We start from the raw sequence: 17388 nt of genomic DNA on the forward strand, positions 1-17388 counted from the left end.
GCTGAGGTACAATACTTGGGTCACAGGGTGGGGTGTGGGAGCCAGAGACCAGAGCCGGCCAAGATAGAGGCAGTAGCGAACTGGCCCACACCTATAACCAAGACCCAAGTATTGGCCTTCCTAGGGACTGCAGGGTATTACAGACGCTTTGTCCCCGACTATAGCTCGATAGCTAAACCCCTGACAGACCTGACTAAGAAGAACCTCCCTAAGCAGGTCCTGTGGTCTCCAGCTTGTGAAGCTGCGTTTCAAGCACTTAAGCAGGCCCTCATGAATGCCCCTGTCCTGGCTGCCCCACTTCCTAACAAACGTTTTCTCGTCCATACAGATGCTTCCATGTATGGACTGGGGGCTGTGCTAAGCCAGGTCGGGGAAGATGGAGGAGAACACCCTGTCGCATACCTCAGTCGAAAGCTGTTACCCCGGGAAGTGAGTTATGCGGCAGTAGAGAAAGAGTGTTTGGCCCTGGTCTGGGCATTGAAGAAATTGAGCCCCTATTTGTATGGACAGGAATTTTCCCTTATCACGGACCACAATCCCCTTGTTTGGCTTAACCGGGTCTCGGGAGACAATGGTAGACTGCTGCGGTGGAGTTTAGCATTACAGCCATATAACTTCACCATCAGCTACCGACCCGGTAAGCAGAATGGGAATGCAGATGGGTTATCCCGGCAAACCGACGTCCTTGCTACTTCCTAGTCCGGTCATCCCCACGTTGACCCGCTAAAGGGCCAAGCCGGGTCTGCCGGAGTGTTCCACAAGGGGGGAGCCGTGTGACGAACCCTACTGCATAGACCTGTATTGCGGGTTCATCTGTTTCCATGGGATTCGTGGATTTCCTGTCCGTACGCTATTGGTTTTTCGTTTCCTAGAGTACCGAGTAAAACTACCGAACATCGGCCACCCAGGAGAGGAGTGTGCGGCTCATTAACACCTTGACCACAAATTAGAACGCTGTGGTTAACCGCAAACACCTCTCCATTCTATTTCATACGGGTGGTCGTCGTTCGTATGCCGACCACGAGGCGGCGGCCATTTTGGACACGAGGCGAATCAGCGGTGTTCGGTGCAAAACCCATGGATCTAAAAACGAACTCTTTATCTACCGAACACCGCTGGAAACGGCCGTCCCTCCTTCTATTCCCTTGGAGGCATACGAACCCTGTTCCGTTCGGGGGTTTTCTTCATCCGTATGGACTTACCCAGATAGCCGGCCCATGGAGTCATTCGTACACCGAAAGACTTATGAGAGACTTTGACTCCATGGCGATTGGACTGTGTACTTCGGATCTGAGCGCTATTCGGCAGGAATATGCCCTCAGATTCAGGCTATCTGGGGATACGTTGCACGAACACTATATCTTCGGTACTTCGGATTTTATGTATTTTATTGCATTTTGTGTGGTTGTGTTTAAAATGGCGATGGTTCCTATCCTCGGAGTTAATTAGGTTTCTCCCTAATTATCTCCGGGATAGGAAGAAATGTCTTATGGGTAAAATGGGGAGGGCTTGTGTTATAGCCACTGCGATTGGCTACTGTTTAATATATTTTACAGTCTTCCACCAGGTCCCCTAGGGGAGTGTCTACCTGGTGGAGACCTGCATAAATACTGGGCAGGTAGCCCCCATTAAACACATTCTGCTTGACCTTCAAAACGGAGCTTTGTCTCGTTTGTGGAGGGACTGACTATTGGGACAGCGTTTTCGTTTATTTCTAGCTGTGGAAGGATTTCGGATGGATTGCTGATCGGGAGTTACCGCATTCGTATGCTCCGGTCGGGAGTCTTATGATCGGTTATGCTGGAACTGCATTTCTGGAGAAAGGGGATTATCGGCTAAACGGCGGCTTCACTCTCCAGGCGGCGAGTGTCGTAACACTTAGTGTGCCAGGGGGAGACCGTAAGCCCCACAACTGTGCAGATGGGACCGTAGACTCTGCACCTACAGCACAGGGTGTAAGGACAGTCAGTCCTATCCCCCAGCAGCAGGGCTGTGGAGCCAAAGGGGAGACAGTTGGTCTCCCCCTCCAGCAGCAGAGCTGTGCATCCAAAGGGGAGACAGTCGGTCTCCCCCTCCAGCAGCGGAGCTGTGTATCCAAAGGGGAGACAGTCGGTCTCCCCCTCCAGCAGTGAAGCGGTGTATCCAAAGGGGAGACAGTCGGTCTCCCCCTCCAGCAACCAGACTACTTCAACCAGACTACTTTTACTGTAGTGCTGGCAGCAGGGCAGAGTAACGCTGGTCTCTGCCCCCGCAGCAACCCACCAAGGCAGTTTACCAGTTTCCCACACAGCCGAGGTGAGGCACCTGGACATGGACAAGTTTCTCCTCTACCCAGGTGTAGTAACCAGTTATTGTGGGTGGGCTGTATTACTGTTTGTGTTTTGTGGGTGGGCTGCTGGACTAACAAGGGCACTTACCGGCAGGAGATGAGATACCCTGTTAGTCTGTTTGGGAAAGGGGAGAGATGTGACGAGAGCAATCTCGCCACATTGCATTGGAGAAGCCTGGTTGCCCGCCTGCTCCCTTTGGATTATGGACCAGACTTTAAAATACTTTATTTTCCCTGCAGAAAGGCTTATTCGTGCCTTTCTGCCAGGGTGTTAGGTAGATTTTATCTACCGAACAAACTAACGAATGCGCGACCACCTGGGAACTGGAGTGTGCCATCAATTTACCTCCCTGAAGCTGCGGTTAACCGCAGCTTAATTGACGAATCCATGGTGGTCTTTGTTCGGTTGCCGACCACGAGGCGGCGGCCATCTTAAACGTATGAAAGACCAGCGGTGTTCGGCGAGGATTCTATGGAACTAAAAACGAACACTTATTTGCACGAACACCGCTGAGCCGTCCGTCACCTGGTTAAGTTTAGCCGAACACTGGTTCATTCGGTACTTTGTTAAATGTGAATTGTTAACCCAGATAGCTAGGCATGGAGCCTATTCGTGTAATTAAAGACTTCGGCTCCATGGCAATTGAACTGTGTGAATAGGATCTGAGCGCTATTCGGTAGTTTTATGCGCTCAGATCCCGGCTATCTGGGGATATGGGACATGTCTGTGTTTAGTGTGTAAAATGTGTCTTTATGTATTTTAAGTTGTTTTACTGTCTTTTGTGTCCCCACGTGTGTAATGGAGTTTTGCCTCTGCCCTGGGAGATAATTGGATTACTTCCCAATTATCTCCAGGATAGAGGGAGGCGATCAGGATGCACTGTGGGGATGTTTTACTGCTGTATGTCTGTAATTGGTGTATGTCTGTATTTTGTCACAGTCTTCCATCTGGTCCCCTAGGGGAGTGTCCACCAGGTGGGAGACCTGCATAAATACTGGGCAGGTAGCCCTGAGTAAACCAGACCACTGCTTGACCCCCAATACGGAGCCTTGTCTCGTTCTTGGGGGGATTCACTGTATGCTGTTAGAGACTGATTGCCAGGAGTGTAAGCCACTTGGGAGCTTTTCCTGTTCGTCCACTAGCAGCTATTCATGAGGTTCCAGTTCGTGAGTTTGGAGTGCTACCTTATTCCCTTGTATACAGTTTGGGAGTTTGGTGCATTCACTTGTATCCAATTTGTGAGTTTTGGTGATTCTACAGTAGCTGTGCCTGTCTCTGAAAAGGGGATTATCGCCTAAACAGTTTTAACCCCTTGTCTGCTGAAACGGTCCGTTACACTGTAGTCCACTCTCAGGTCCAGGGGGGAGTGCTCCTTAGATGGGGACCTGCATATAAGGGCAGTTGTGACTGCCAATAAACAAATTCCTGCTTACCCTCAACATAGACTATCATCTCATGTGTGAGGGAGAATGGCAGTATCATACTGGGGATTGCTATATCCCTATACTCCCCAGGGATTATAATCACTTGCTCTTTTAAGAGCAAGTGATTATAATCCCAGGGGAGTATAGTGCTACACTCTCTTGGAGGAGAGGTCTACCAACTGGAAGCTGGATCCTGATTTCTGGTCCAGGGTGGGTGGAGGACAGCGAGACCCCAGCCAAGCTGTAATGCTGGGAGTGGGGACTATAGAGCTAATGGTGTCTGATGGAGTGCTTGGAGGTACTCAGTGAGCACTAGGAAGCATCGATTGGCAGAGGCACCTAGTCTGGGTGCCAGGCGATCTGGCACAGGGAGGGGTAGGGATTGGAGGTTCTACAACACAGACAGAGAAAATGGATTAAGATCCCGATAGGTACCTGTCACGTATTCATCTGCACATGAAAGTGTGATTAATGTCATTTACTGTCCTGACAGGAAAAGTTGTGCTGAGTAGCAATGAATCCACAGGAGGGTTTGTGCTGAGCAGCAACCATGCAAATAGGAACCTGGTAACTACCTTTGGGGTCAAAGGATCGTTACAACCAATCAGATCCACAGGCGGGTTATTTAGGCCCAGTTCTCCTCTGGCTCTGTGCCCAATTGTGGTTTCCCTTGTGGTTGTCCGAGAGCGCGTTATTGATTCTGTTTTTTCTGTGTTTTTTTTACTTTGGCATTGATTTTGACTTCCCTGTTTCCTGGCACCCCTGGCTTTTCTTTATTGTTGTGTCTCTTTCTGTATCCCTTTACCTCGGCTATTTCTGACTATTCTTTCCTACATTAGTCCGACCATTCTAAGGTCCGGTATACGTTACCTATCTGCCCTCTGTGTTACACAATTCTACGTGCTGGATCATTCTGTAATCCTGACAGTACCACCTAAGAATGTCCATCAAACTATACCATACTTTCGACCTAACCACACCCACCCATGCATAATACACACGCTTTAGGCTCCCAGAGCCTGGAACTTGGAGAATCTTAGCCTGGCTGCATAAACATAGCTCACAACCCCCACACACAGGCTATACCCCTCCACACCGAGCCACAATCCCGACCATGGGAGGAGAACCCTTACACATGGATATCGACAAAGGACCGACAACACAGTACAGTCTACAAAAACCCATACCGCTGCGGAGAGGTGCAGCGAATCCATGCCTACATAGGCCAAACAGAGGTGGCTTTCTCACTTATCCTCCCTGTTACAAACTGCCGTTTATAACTGTTTCTTTAAATTACAAATTGCCCTGTTCCCCTTGCTTGTGGAGAAGTCTAATTGCCAGCCTTCTTCCTCATGAATATGGCCCTGATGTGTATGGCCCTTTAAGAACCGTCTGGGGATATATTGAGACTTTGGTGTACAATGCCCCTTTAAGACTGTGTCCCCAGTCCCCTAAAATACTTTATTCGTGCCTTTTCCCATTTGGTTCAGTAAATGGGGCTTACTGAATCAAGTACCACACAGGTGGACCACACAGAAGTGGAAGCGTGCGGCTAATTTACCTCCCAGGCTGGGAGGCTGCTGTAGGTAAATTGGCGACCGCTGGGTGGCCACCGTTCGTACAAACGAACACGTGGCGGCTGCCATCTTTATTCAGCCGAACGCAGTCAGCGGTGTGTGCAGCTAAACCCATGGAACTGATATCGGCTACACATTTACACGAACACCGCTGACCCTTACCTTCTCCTCCATTCAGTTTTCAGCCCCAGCGTCTAAGTCCCGTTTGGCGATTTCAACACACAGTGAGACTAAGCTTTTTGCACGAATGGTGCCCCGTTTGTGCATGCATCCTTTTTCTGAGGGAAATTGACCGACCGCACAGCCCAAATCTATGGAACTGTTTTGGGCAGGAAAATGTGCTTGCGGTCGGTCACAAAGGACTTCCGACTAACGTTTTAACCCATGGAGGGAATTGCCTGAATTTTGAGTATGTTGGTATTTGAATTATGCTGAGGAGATTGGATGCATAGTTTTAAAGTTATAGTACATGTGTAAAAAGTATATTTTTCCTGTCTGTGATAATTACATTAACCCATCGTGTACAGTTATTATATCACAGGCAGAGGGGAGGATTTTGTGGGAATGAATGGGAGTGTTTTACTTTATTGTACGTGTTTTATTGGTTGTTCTTCAAAACCCTGTGGGTGGTACTATGTGTAGAAATCCTGCAGAAAAGAAAGCCCTTTGGTGCTGATCAAAAGAGAATTACTTGACCCTCTAACTTGCAGCCTCGACTCGTGTTTGTAGGAGACAGCTTTAATCACTACAGGGATTGCTATGCTCTGCATACTCCCTTAGCTACTGAGTTCTTGTAAGAGTTCTTGTTCCTGATCCTGATTCGCTCTACAGAAGGAAGAGGTTCACCTATTGGAACCTGGAGCCTGGTCATAGGTCCAGGGTGGAGAGCAGGCGTCGAGATCCCAGCAGCGGCGGTTCGTGGAGTCTGCAGTACTTATGGTGTCTACGGTGCTGATGGTCCTTTGGTGAGCACTAGGAGCATCCTTTCTATGGTCCAACTTTCAGCTAGCCTGGAGGCAACCGTAACACTCCCCAATAAACAGTGAGAAAACCTGTAGACTCTCACCTGACAGACACACCAGGATAACACCAAGTGCCTAGAGACGGTGACACCTCCCCTTGGAGGCCAGTAACAAACAACACCTAGGACATTGCAAGGCCCCTAACCAGGGACAACACTATGCTCTGGGAGTTGGTCCAGGTACTCAGTTTTACTGACCCTGAGACACTCCTCTACCTGGAACCTTGTCCATTAACCTGCGATAACCCCTTATACGGGAAGAGGACTGCTCGATCTGTACTCAGTTTGCCTCATCACACCCATCAGCCACTGAACCTCACATCATCATCTTTGCATACTTCCACCTTCTCTGTCTTACTCGTCTTCCCCCCTTTCCCCATCCACCCTCTTCCCCTCACACCGGCTCCGTCCTAGCTGATCCTCTTCTCATACAATTTACATGGCCTCAATAACCATGAGAAATACACGCGTCTTCTGCTCTACCTTAACCGATATAAAACATCAATAGCCTTCCTCCAGGAAATGCATTTCCAAGAAGGCCGAGCACCAGCTCTGAAAGACCACAATTATCCACTGAGATATTTCAGCAACAACCCACTATGACGCACCCACATAGTGGCAATCTTGTTCTGGAGGCGGATCCCCTACACTGAACACTCCACCCTCCGCTGCAAGAGGGGTAGATATGTCTTCACATAGGACACAATCCAGGATCAGACTGACACCTTAGCAAATATCTATACCCCAAACTCGAAACAATACCAATTTCTTCGCACCAAGCTCAATACCCTGATGAGATTTGCAGAGGGCATCCTGGTAATAGGGGGAGACGTGAACCTGGCCTTGCACCCCGAGCAGGATTCCACCTCCAAACCGGGGATGAACAAGGACAACAGACATGCCAGGACCCTCCGCCTCCTCCATCACCGCCAACTCACAGACTGCTGGAGAGCATTACACCCGTCGGCGCGGGACTACACCTTCTACTCCATTACACATGCCACCTACACGAAGTTAGACTATTTCCTTGTGCCCCATTACAACCTAACCCTCCTTGTGGAGTCAGAAATCCTACCAATTACATGGTCGGACCACTGCCCCCTCTGCTTATGGCTACGCTCGCCCCTGTTCCGGCCCCATCAAACTTCATGGTGCCTGAATGAATCAATCCTCTCGGACGCACTATTCATGGAAACAGCGAGAGACTCTCCAGGATTACTTCACCAACAATGAGAGAGGAGATACTACTCAACTGATGTGCCGGGAGGCCCACAAAGCCGTGATCCACGGGCACTTCATTGCGATCTGTTTAATGCGAAAGAAGGAATTCTAAAAAGGCAATCCTGGACCTCAGCGGGGTAATAGTGGCCCTAGAATTTCGGCACAAGTGCACATTAGACAAAAAGATATACCAGGATCTCTTGCTTAAATGAAGCCAACTATCCACACTCCTGAATCATTCAATCCAACGCTCATACCAACACTTTCAACATATGATTTACGAACATGGGAACAAATGCAGAAGACTACTCATAAACCTCCTGAAATGACGCAGGACCCAACTATACACCCCAAAAATTAAGGACTCAACACAACAAATCCAACACCCCCACACTAAATTTCGACAGCATTCTTCCAGTAATACCAGGGGCTATGCCACATACGCCAAAACATGCAGGGAGCCGTTGACCCTCACAGACAGGAAGATCTATGGAGATACCTCGAGTCAGCTGATATGACCAGATTCGAGGACCGGGACCTAGAAGCCTCATCATATCTGAAGAACTGCCGCTGGCTATAAAAAAGGTGAACACTGGCAAATCACCGGGTCCAGATGGACTCCCCCTCCTGTATTATAATACCTTCTATGGGTCCTCCTTCTGAAATTTCAAGCAACCCTGAACTCCATCCTGGAAGGAGCTACACCCTCGGCCCAATTTACGTCCGCGAATATCATGCTCCTCCCAAAGGACAGTAAAGACCCAACACAGTGCCAAAGCTACCATCCGATCTCTGTTCTGGATGTTAACCTAAAGTTGCTAACCAGTGTCCTGGGGTTCTAATTGCTGAAAATCTTGTCTACAAAAAATCGTTCCTCTCCATACCCTTTATGTACCCACAGCTGATTCTTTGTCTACCAGTGTACCTGAGCAGTATTCAGGCCCCAGGGAGAGTGCACAGCTTAGCGGACAGGGGCACATGTATGAGTGTTGGATGGATGGTGCATGATTGGCTATGTGCTACGTGTGGGAGTGTGAGATGTGAGGAACTGAGTGGTGACAAAGCAGACTGACCTCAGTGCCACTTAGGAGCTGGGCCAGCAACAAGTTTCCTGTGATCCTCCTCCTCATGCTGTTTGGGCCTGTAGGATTTTCGCCTGTGGCATGGACATCGAGGCTATCTTGTCTGCCCTCAGGGCTAGTGCAGCAGTGGACGGTGGCCGGCAGCTCCATGAGCAGTTTGGGCACCTGCTCCAGCCACAGCCGTCTGGCGACGCGGCCCCCCCTCCCAGCGCTGTGGCTCCTCCTGATATGCCCCCCTGCGGCACCCTCCCTGGGTGGCCGGTCCAGCGCCGGTCGGCACACCTGCTCTGCAGCTCGGCTGAGCCCATCTGCCTCCCCTCGGGCCCGGTACAGGAGCCACAGCCCTGGCCCGAGGCAACAACAGGGGGGTTCCTTCCCCCAGCTCTGGGCTGCCCATCCCTCACGGGTCTCCCTCCCTGTCCCCCTCCCATGTCCACCCCATCCCTGGGTGGTCGGCGGGGCGGGTGTCCCTCCCAGGTCATCGATGGGGTTGGGGGTGTCCCCCACGGACCCTGGGCCTCTGGGCCCCTTTCAGCCTGTCCCCTCCCCCTTTTCTGCCCCTCCCCACCAGGCTACCCCAGCAGAAGCGCTGGCATCAGGGCAGAGCGCAGCTGGCCTCTGCCCCCCAAGTCCCCACAGCGTGTTGTCCCATCACCCCAGAGGAATACCCAGGTGCAGTAACTGTTTGTTGGGGGTGGACTGCTCTTGTAACTGTTTGTTGTGGGTGGGCTACTCTGCCACGTTTTGTGGGTGGATTGACAAACTTAGGCACTGACCGACAGAAGGTCAGGTGCCAGGTTAGTCTCCCCCCAAAGGGGAGATGTGTGATGAAGAGCCCTTCGCCACTTGGTCCTGGAGAGGCCTGCTTGCCAGCCTCCTCCCCTGTGACTATGGCTCTGGGGTGTATGGCCCTTTAAAAATGCTATTTGGGCCTATGAACTTGTATTGGACTGTGTATGAACTGTATTGGGGCTTATGACCTTTAAGCACATTTTTGGGGCATGGTGAAAATCAGAACAATACCCCTCTAAGACGGTGTCCCCAGAGTCCCCAGACTATGAAAATGACTTGTGCATGGCTTTTTCCCACTTGGTTCAGTAAATGGGACTTACTGAACCAAGTGCTGTACAGACGGACCACCCAGAAGTGGAAGTGTGCAGGCAATTTACCTCCCAGGCTGGAAGGCTGCTGTAGGTAAATTGCCGACTGGTGGGTGGCCGCCGTTCGTACAAACGAAAACGAACCATCTTTATTAAGCCGAACGCGGTCAGCGGTGTGTGCAGCCAAATCTATGGAACTGTTTTTGGCTACCCAATTGCACGAACACCTCTGACCCTTACCTCCTCCTCCACGCAGCGTCTAAGTCCCGTTTGGCAATTCAAATGCACATTCGAATGGGAGTTAGTAATTTTTCCGTGTAAAATAGACCGACCGCACAGCCCAAATCTTTGGAACTGTTTTGGGCATGAAAATGTGCTTGCGGTCGGTCACAAAGGACTTCCAGCTAACTTTTTAACCCCTGAAAGGAATTGCCTGAATTTTGGATATGTGTATGTTTGAAGTATAATGATTAATAATATGTAGTTTTTATGAAGAGCTGTTCCTGATACGCTCTCCTGGAGGCAAGGTCTTCACCACACGGTCCTGAAGGACAGAGGCTGATCCAGGGTGGATGGAAGACGGCAAGACTTCAGTTAAGCTACGGCGGTTGTGGAGTCTGCATTGGTTGTGGTGTCCGGTGCAGTGTTGTGGTCCTCGGCGCAAGCTAGGAAGCGTCCATCAACGGAAGGTACTCGGTCGGAGTACGGGGAGTTCCATTACAGTAAGCTTTATTCTTTGTAGTAGTCTATCCAATTTCTCCATTTTTCCATACGTTCTTGATGGTGGATTTGAGCCTTAATCTCTGTTAAGGAGGGAGATTCCACCTGTCTCCACTTTCTGGTGATGCATAGTTTAAAACACAAGGATGATTTGTCAATTTTTGGCATGTTTAGATGGAATAAAAATCTTTCTGGGGACAGAGTGATATTCAAATTCAAATCAGCACACGTTCCATATTTAAGAGTATCCAAGCCGGTACAGTCCCACCAAATATGTTTAAGTGAGCCAGGTTCTTTACAACGCCAACAAAGAATGGTGGAGTTTGATTGCAATTTGCATATTTTCATAGGGACCATATCCCACCTATGAATTAGTTTAACCCCTTAAGGACACATGACATGTGTGACATGTCATGACTCCCTTTTATTCCAGAAGTTTGGTCCTTAAGGGGTTAAGAAAAGTTTCTTGTAAATTTATACAATGTATTGTTTTTCTTAATGCTACAAAAGAATTTAACCAATCCTGGCAGGAAAATGATTTATCCAAATCGGCTTCCCATTTAGTAACAGTGTTAAGTCTTACACCGTGGTTAGATACATCCAAGGCTCTTCTAATGGGTGGTTTTATGATAAATCTACCCAAAGTGTATTTTATCAATGGATGAGTCTCTAAGGTATGTAAAATACTCTGAATTTGGTAATCCAAATTTTTCCTGGAGGTACAAAAAGCTACTAATCTCGGAATTACCATAAATATCTTGATTTTTTTCCCCCATCACCAGCCAGCCATCCAATTAGATTGAGATCTTGATTAAATAGTTTCAAGATTTTCAAAGGAGCATTTAAGGAGATATGATTTTGGTAAAATAAATGTTTCTTTATCGGCTTTATAGATTGAAAAGTATGAAATATAAGTGGGTTATCATTAAGGAGATTTTTATATTGTTTCTTATCCACCCAAAAGAGGACATAAGGATCAAGAGTATTACACACTTTCCTTTCATATATGTACCATGCTTTACTAAAAAAATTCTAAAAAATGGGAGAACATTACAGTATCATGTGTATAAAAAATGTTCAGAAAAGATAAATCTCCTTCTGTTATTCTGGCTGACATAATTCTCAACGCAATCCTTGGTTTCTTGTTGCCCCAAACGTATGATATAAATAAAGAATGGAATAGTTGAATGATCTTCCTTGGGACTTTAAGGGGAATTGTGTGAAAGAGATATTCCAATTTTGGAAGTAAATATGCTCTTATAATGTTTATTCTTCCAAGCCATGATATTTGCAATTTAGACCATTTTAAAATAGTATTTCTAAATTCTTTAAGAAGTGAGTTGTAGTTGTCAAAAGTCCACACATCAATATTGAATTTGATAATTATTCCTAGATAACAAAGGGAATTAGACCAGTTTAACTTAAGGTCTTTATTCAAATTTTCTATTTGAGAGGTTGAAAGATTATGTTGTAGGACCTCTGTTTGTTGCATATTAATTTTACAATTGGAAAATCTACTATATTCTTCTATACATTGTAGTGTTAATGGGATAGAGGATTCAGGATTTATTAATGTCATAATTATGTTGTCAGCAAACCTTGCTATTTTTTGCTCTTGGTCTCCTAAGTCTACCCCAATTATATTGTGTTTTTGTCTTATATTTACTGCCAATGGCTCAATAGATAGAATATATAGGAGGGATGCCAAAGGGCATCCCTGACAGGTTCCATTTCTAATAGTAAACCATTCGTAATCTAGACCATTACCATATATTTTTGCCATGGGAGACGAGTATAGGGACATTGTTAAATCTTTAAAAGTTCCCTCAATCCCAAACGGGGAAAGTGTGGCCGAAAGGAATTTCCAATTTAATCTGTCAAAAGCCTTTTCGGCATCGACAGCTATAAAAACTGTAGGGACAGATTTTTTTATTAACTTCAATCATCATATTCAGGCTCTTGGGAATATTATCACTAGCTGATCTTCCTCTCAGAAAGGCAGATTGATCTAGGTGGATTAGATCTAAAATTATCTGGGGAAAGTCTGTCTGCTAGAATTTTTGAAAATATTTTTATGTTTAAATTAATAAGAGAAATCGGGTGGTAATTGGATATATTATGTAAGACTTTCCCAGGTTTTGGGATTGGGGCTATTGTAGCTTTTAACATTTCAGGGGAAAAACTTTTGGAAGTTGTTTTATCTAGGAATGTTTTTATTAAAAGAGGAGTTATCACCGTTTCAAAGGATTTAAAAAAATAGGCTGTAAAACCATCTGGTCCATGTGATTTTCCATTGCTAAGCTTAGCAATTGTTAGCTTAATTTCTTCAGGTTCAATGCGTTTGTTTAAATTTTCCAATTTACCAGGCTTTAGTTTGGGAAGATTACGTTTATAAAGCAAATCTTTTAATTCGTTCTGAGAGAAACCATTTTCTTTTAAATTGTATAATGAAGTATAATATTTAGCAAATGCCTTGCCGATGCTACAAGAGGATAGACAAGTTTTATCTCCATCTATGATTTTTTTTATTGAAACTTTTTAAACATTTTTGTCCGTGTGTACCTGGAAGACATACTATTACATCACACATCATATACATGTTTGCAAGGTGTTACGAAGGTGTTACGAAAACTCATTGACAATGGTTTATTTTGTAAGCTTGAGAAGTGTATTTTTGACCAGGAAAAAGTACAGTTTCTGGGCTACATCATTACATCAAAATGTTTACAAATGGGTCCTAAGAAAGTTTCAGCAGTTCTTGAGTTCAGCAGTTACCTCATGGCCTCAAAGCCATCCAAAGATTAATTGGTTTTGCCAATTATTATAGAAGGTTCATACTAAATTCATTCTATCATAGCACCTATCACTGCTTTAACTAAAATGGGATCCTCCAAGGTGTAGTCACAAGAAACCATAAGGACATTTGAGGTCCTGAAACAGTCCTTATCTACAGCTCCTGTTATGATGCATCATGATTCTTCTTGTCCCTTTGTCATGGAAGTTGATGCATCTGAATTAAGTGTAGGTGCTATCCTGTCCCAAAGAGAGAGCCCAGAGAAACCCCTTTATCCATGTGTTTTTTTTCTCTAAAAAAATTATCTTCAGCCTAGAAAAATTATGACATAGAAAAATTATGACATAGGTAATAGGGAGTTGCTAGCTTATATACTAGCCCTCAAAGAATGGAGACATCTATTGGAAAGGTCCCATACTCCAGTTATGATTCTCACTGATCATAAGAACCTCTCCTATATTGGAGATGCCAAAAGACTGAATCCCAGACAAGCTAGATGGTCTTTGTTTCTGTCTAGATTTAACAACCTTTTGACTTACAGGTCAGGTTCTCGTAATGCCAAGGCAAATGCTCTATCTCGTATGTATGATGAGATTGACAATTCAGATTCCAGGGTCTCTCCTATTGTTCCCTCTGATAATATCATTGCTGCTACCTTAACAACTCTTTCTTCCATGTTATTGGAGTCTATCCAAGCTGATCAAACAGGTGCCCCTCCTAATACGCCATGGGGCAAGCTCTTTGCTTCCAATGCTCATCAAAAGGAATTATTGCATCTCTTTCATGATACTAAAATGGCTGGTCATCCAGGCATTAAAAAGACCACCTCTGCTATTTTACGGCATTTCTGGTGGCCTTCAGTGAGACGTGACATAAAAGACTACATTCTAGTGTGTACAATATGTTCCCAAAACAAAGTAGCTCATCAATTACCCATTGGTCTCCTTCACCCGCTTCCTGTCCCGGACAGGCCATGGCCCCATATCTCTATGGATTTCGTGGTTGATGTTTCTCCATCCAAAGGGCACACTACTGTTCTAAACATTGTTGATAGATTTACCAAGATGGGTCACTTTATACCTCTTTATAAGTTACCTATCTCCTCAGAATTAGCTGTCATTTTTGCGAAAGAGGTGTTTTGGTTGCATGGGATTCCTATTCAAATTGTGTCTGATCGAGTAAGTCAGTTTGTGTTCAGATTTTGGCGTAACTTCTGTTCAGAACTGGGCATTCAACTTGCGTTCTCCTCTGCCTACCATCCACAATCTAACAGTGTGGCCAATCAATCTATGGAACAGTTTTTTACTTTGTTTCGTGTCACAAGGTCAGGACAATTGGTCGGAATTGCTCCTGTGGGAACAATGCTGATCATGAGTCCTCTGGTCATTCTCTATTTTTTGTCACTTACAGTTATCATCCCACCGTGCTTCCTGCTGTGTTCTCTGATGTGGGTATGCCTGTTTTTGACCAGCATCTTTCTAATCTGTCTTCTATGTGGGAGAGGCCGAAATCCATCTTGTCCAAAATTTCCGCCTCCCAGAAGTACCATGCAGACAAGCGTCGGAGGGCTGTGCCTACTTATCACGTTGGAAACCTCGTCTGGTTGTCCACTCGGTATATCCGCCTCCGTGTCCCCTCCATGAAATTGTCTCCTCGTTTCATTGGTCCCATTAAGGTTCTTCGCAAGATTAATCCTGTCTCCTATGCTCTTGCTTTGCCTTTAAATCTTTATATCCCTAATGTCTTTCACACCTCTCTTTTAAAGCCTCTAGTCTGTAATAAGTATTCATTTGTGCCTCGTTCTCCTCCTCCTCCATCTCTCGCCCCGGGGGCAGGAGGAGTACGAGGTGCAACATGTTCTTGATTCCTGCTTTTCTAGGGGTTGTTTACAGAACCTTGTCCATTGGAAGGGTTATGGTCCAGAAGAACGTTCCTGGGTGGGTGTTTCGAAACTCCATGCTCCTCGTTTAGTTTGTTGTTTCTATTCTGCCCATCCTGATCGGCAGAATAGAGGGTGGAGTTAGAGGGGGATGGTACTGTCATACCTCGGTATGACATGCGGCACATGTGGCTTCCAGGGGGTGCTGTACAGCTGCCACGAAGTCTCTGGTCCCACGCCATTCCGGCCACAGTAAACACCATACGGTGTTTGATTGCACCACATGCAGAGCAGCCTCTGCAGGATCTGTCTTCTGGCAATACTTCCTGATCTTTTTAGCAGCCTTGCGCCACCTACAGGAGTCCTTGGAAATTACAGGACCCTGTGGGTGCAGGCTTTTAAGCATTAAAGTGACAGGTCATATTATTGGGACACATCATCTTCCCAGGTCACACCCCTTTGTGTTATTTGGTGCAGGGTGATGATGCTGTCCAATAAGATTTTTGTTCTCTCTATTTAAACTTCCCTCTTTCTGGAGATCATTGCCCTGTCGTGGTTTATTTTGTCCGAGAGTGCTTACTGTGAAGTTGTTTTGGTTTTCTCGTTAGTGACCCGGCTTTGTATTTGACTATTCTGATTTTCTGGTTCCCCGACTTTGGCTTGTTTTTTCATTTTTGAGTATCTTTGGTGTCCTTGACCTTGGCTTGCTATTTTGACTCTGAATTTTTCACCTATCTAGGGCGCACGTTAACCCGGCCATTCTAAGATTTTTATTAATCTCTTAATCTCTTTTTATTCATTCATTCTGGTTACTGTTTCCCTATACTCTGTGTGTGTGGGTTACCCAATCTTGACGCCCTGTTATGATAGTTATTGTGTATTGCTTCACTTTTATTATGCTTTCAATAAAAAAACAATAAAGAAAATTGAATACAGAGTGATTAAGCTCTCTTGGAGGATGTACCGCTGTCTCACCCAAACACTAGCCGAGACTTAGTGAATGGAGAAAATTAACTGGTTTATAAGGTCAAGGCACATTGAATTTATACACAGACCCCCAGCATGGGGTCTCCATTGTATTCAACATAACCCACCCAGGCGTCTCTGTGTCTAGGAGATAATTGAGTCAGCTCTCGGTTAAACAAATTATCTAATTGCAGAAACTTAACATATGAATAGCCCCAAAAATACAAAAAAACAGTGAAGCACCCCCACATGGCATACATCAACGGGAAGGTCTCTCTGTAGCACCCATTCTGTCCAAAAAGCACCCAGATCAGACATTGCTAGCCCAAATTATGTGAAAGTCAAAAGTTCAGCCAGTGCAAAGTTCCAGAGTGCTGGGTAGAATTCCCCAATCACTGCGCTCTCTGTGAATAATAGGAGCACCCCCGAGTCCTAGGTGTAATAAAAAAATTTTTTTAATGGTCTTGGGACAAAGAGCACTCTGTTTAAAGTTTTAATGGATTGCGGTGGCTCCGCGATCCGATTTAGAGTTCCAGGAGAGTTCAAGGTAGTTCTTGGTCAAGCTCACTGTACCTAAGTGGTCCTCTAGGGGTCAAATTGTGATTCTGAGTCAGCAGGAGAGGAACGCTGGGCTGGGAGGCATAGGCTGGAGGGTTCGGGAATAGTGATGTTTGTCTTTTGAGAGAAGGTGGGAGTCCTACAGCCAGGCTGGGTAACCAGGTGGCCCGTTATAATTATAATATATACTGACATTATTGGTATTACTTTTCAGAATCCAAAAAAGCTGTGTTTTTTGCAGGAGAAAAATCTAATTCTAGAAAAACTGATTGTTAAGACTTGCGTTAATAATTAATGTATCTCAGGCAGTTGCATAATAGCAGACAGAGAAAATCAGAAATGACACAGAACATATGATGAATAATTAGGGTTTATTTTGACCCAAAAATTGCTGTCCATGATTGGAGTTTAAAAGAAATCTAATTTTGCCTGAATTTACCCACTGTCTGTTAAATTGTCAGAAGGTATCCATCAGAGCTTTCAGTGGTTGGAGATAGTCCTATTTTTTTTAATTAATTTTTTAAATTATTTATTTTTGACAGTGCAGTAGGGGGTAAACAAATTGCAAAGGCATGTACATTCAGATTCCGCGATATACATTCAGGTAACATATAAGGTTATGCATGCTGCACTGTTTTTTTTTTTTTTTTTTTTTTGAAAGTCGATATAAAAAGAGTAGGTCAATTGCGTGATGGTCTCAGCCAGCATGACAGCAC

Source organism: Pelobates fuscus, chromosome 9 (genome assembly GCF_036172605.1).
Source record: "Pelobates fuscus isolate aPelFus1 chromosome 9, aPelFus1.pri, whole genome shotgun sequence".
Classification (NCBI taxonomy): domain Eukaryota; kingdom Metazoa; phylum Chordata; class Amphibia; order Anura; family Pelobatidae; genus Pelobates; species Pelobates fuscus.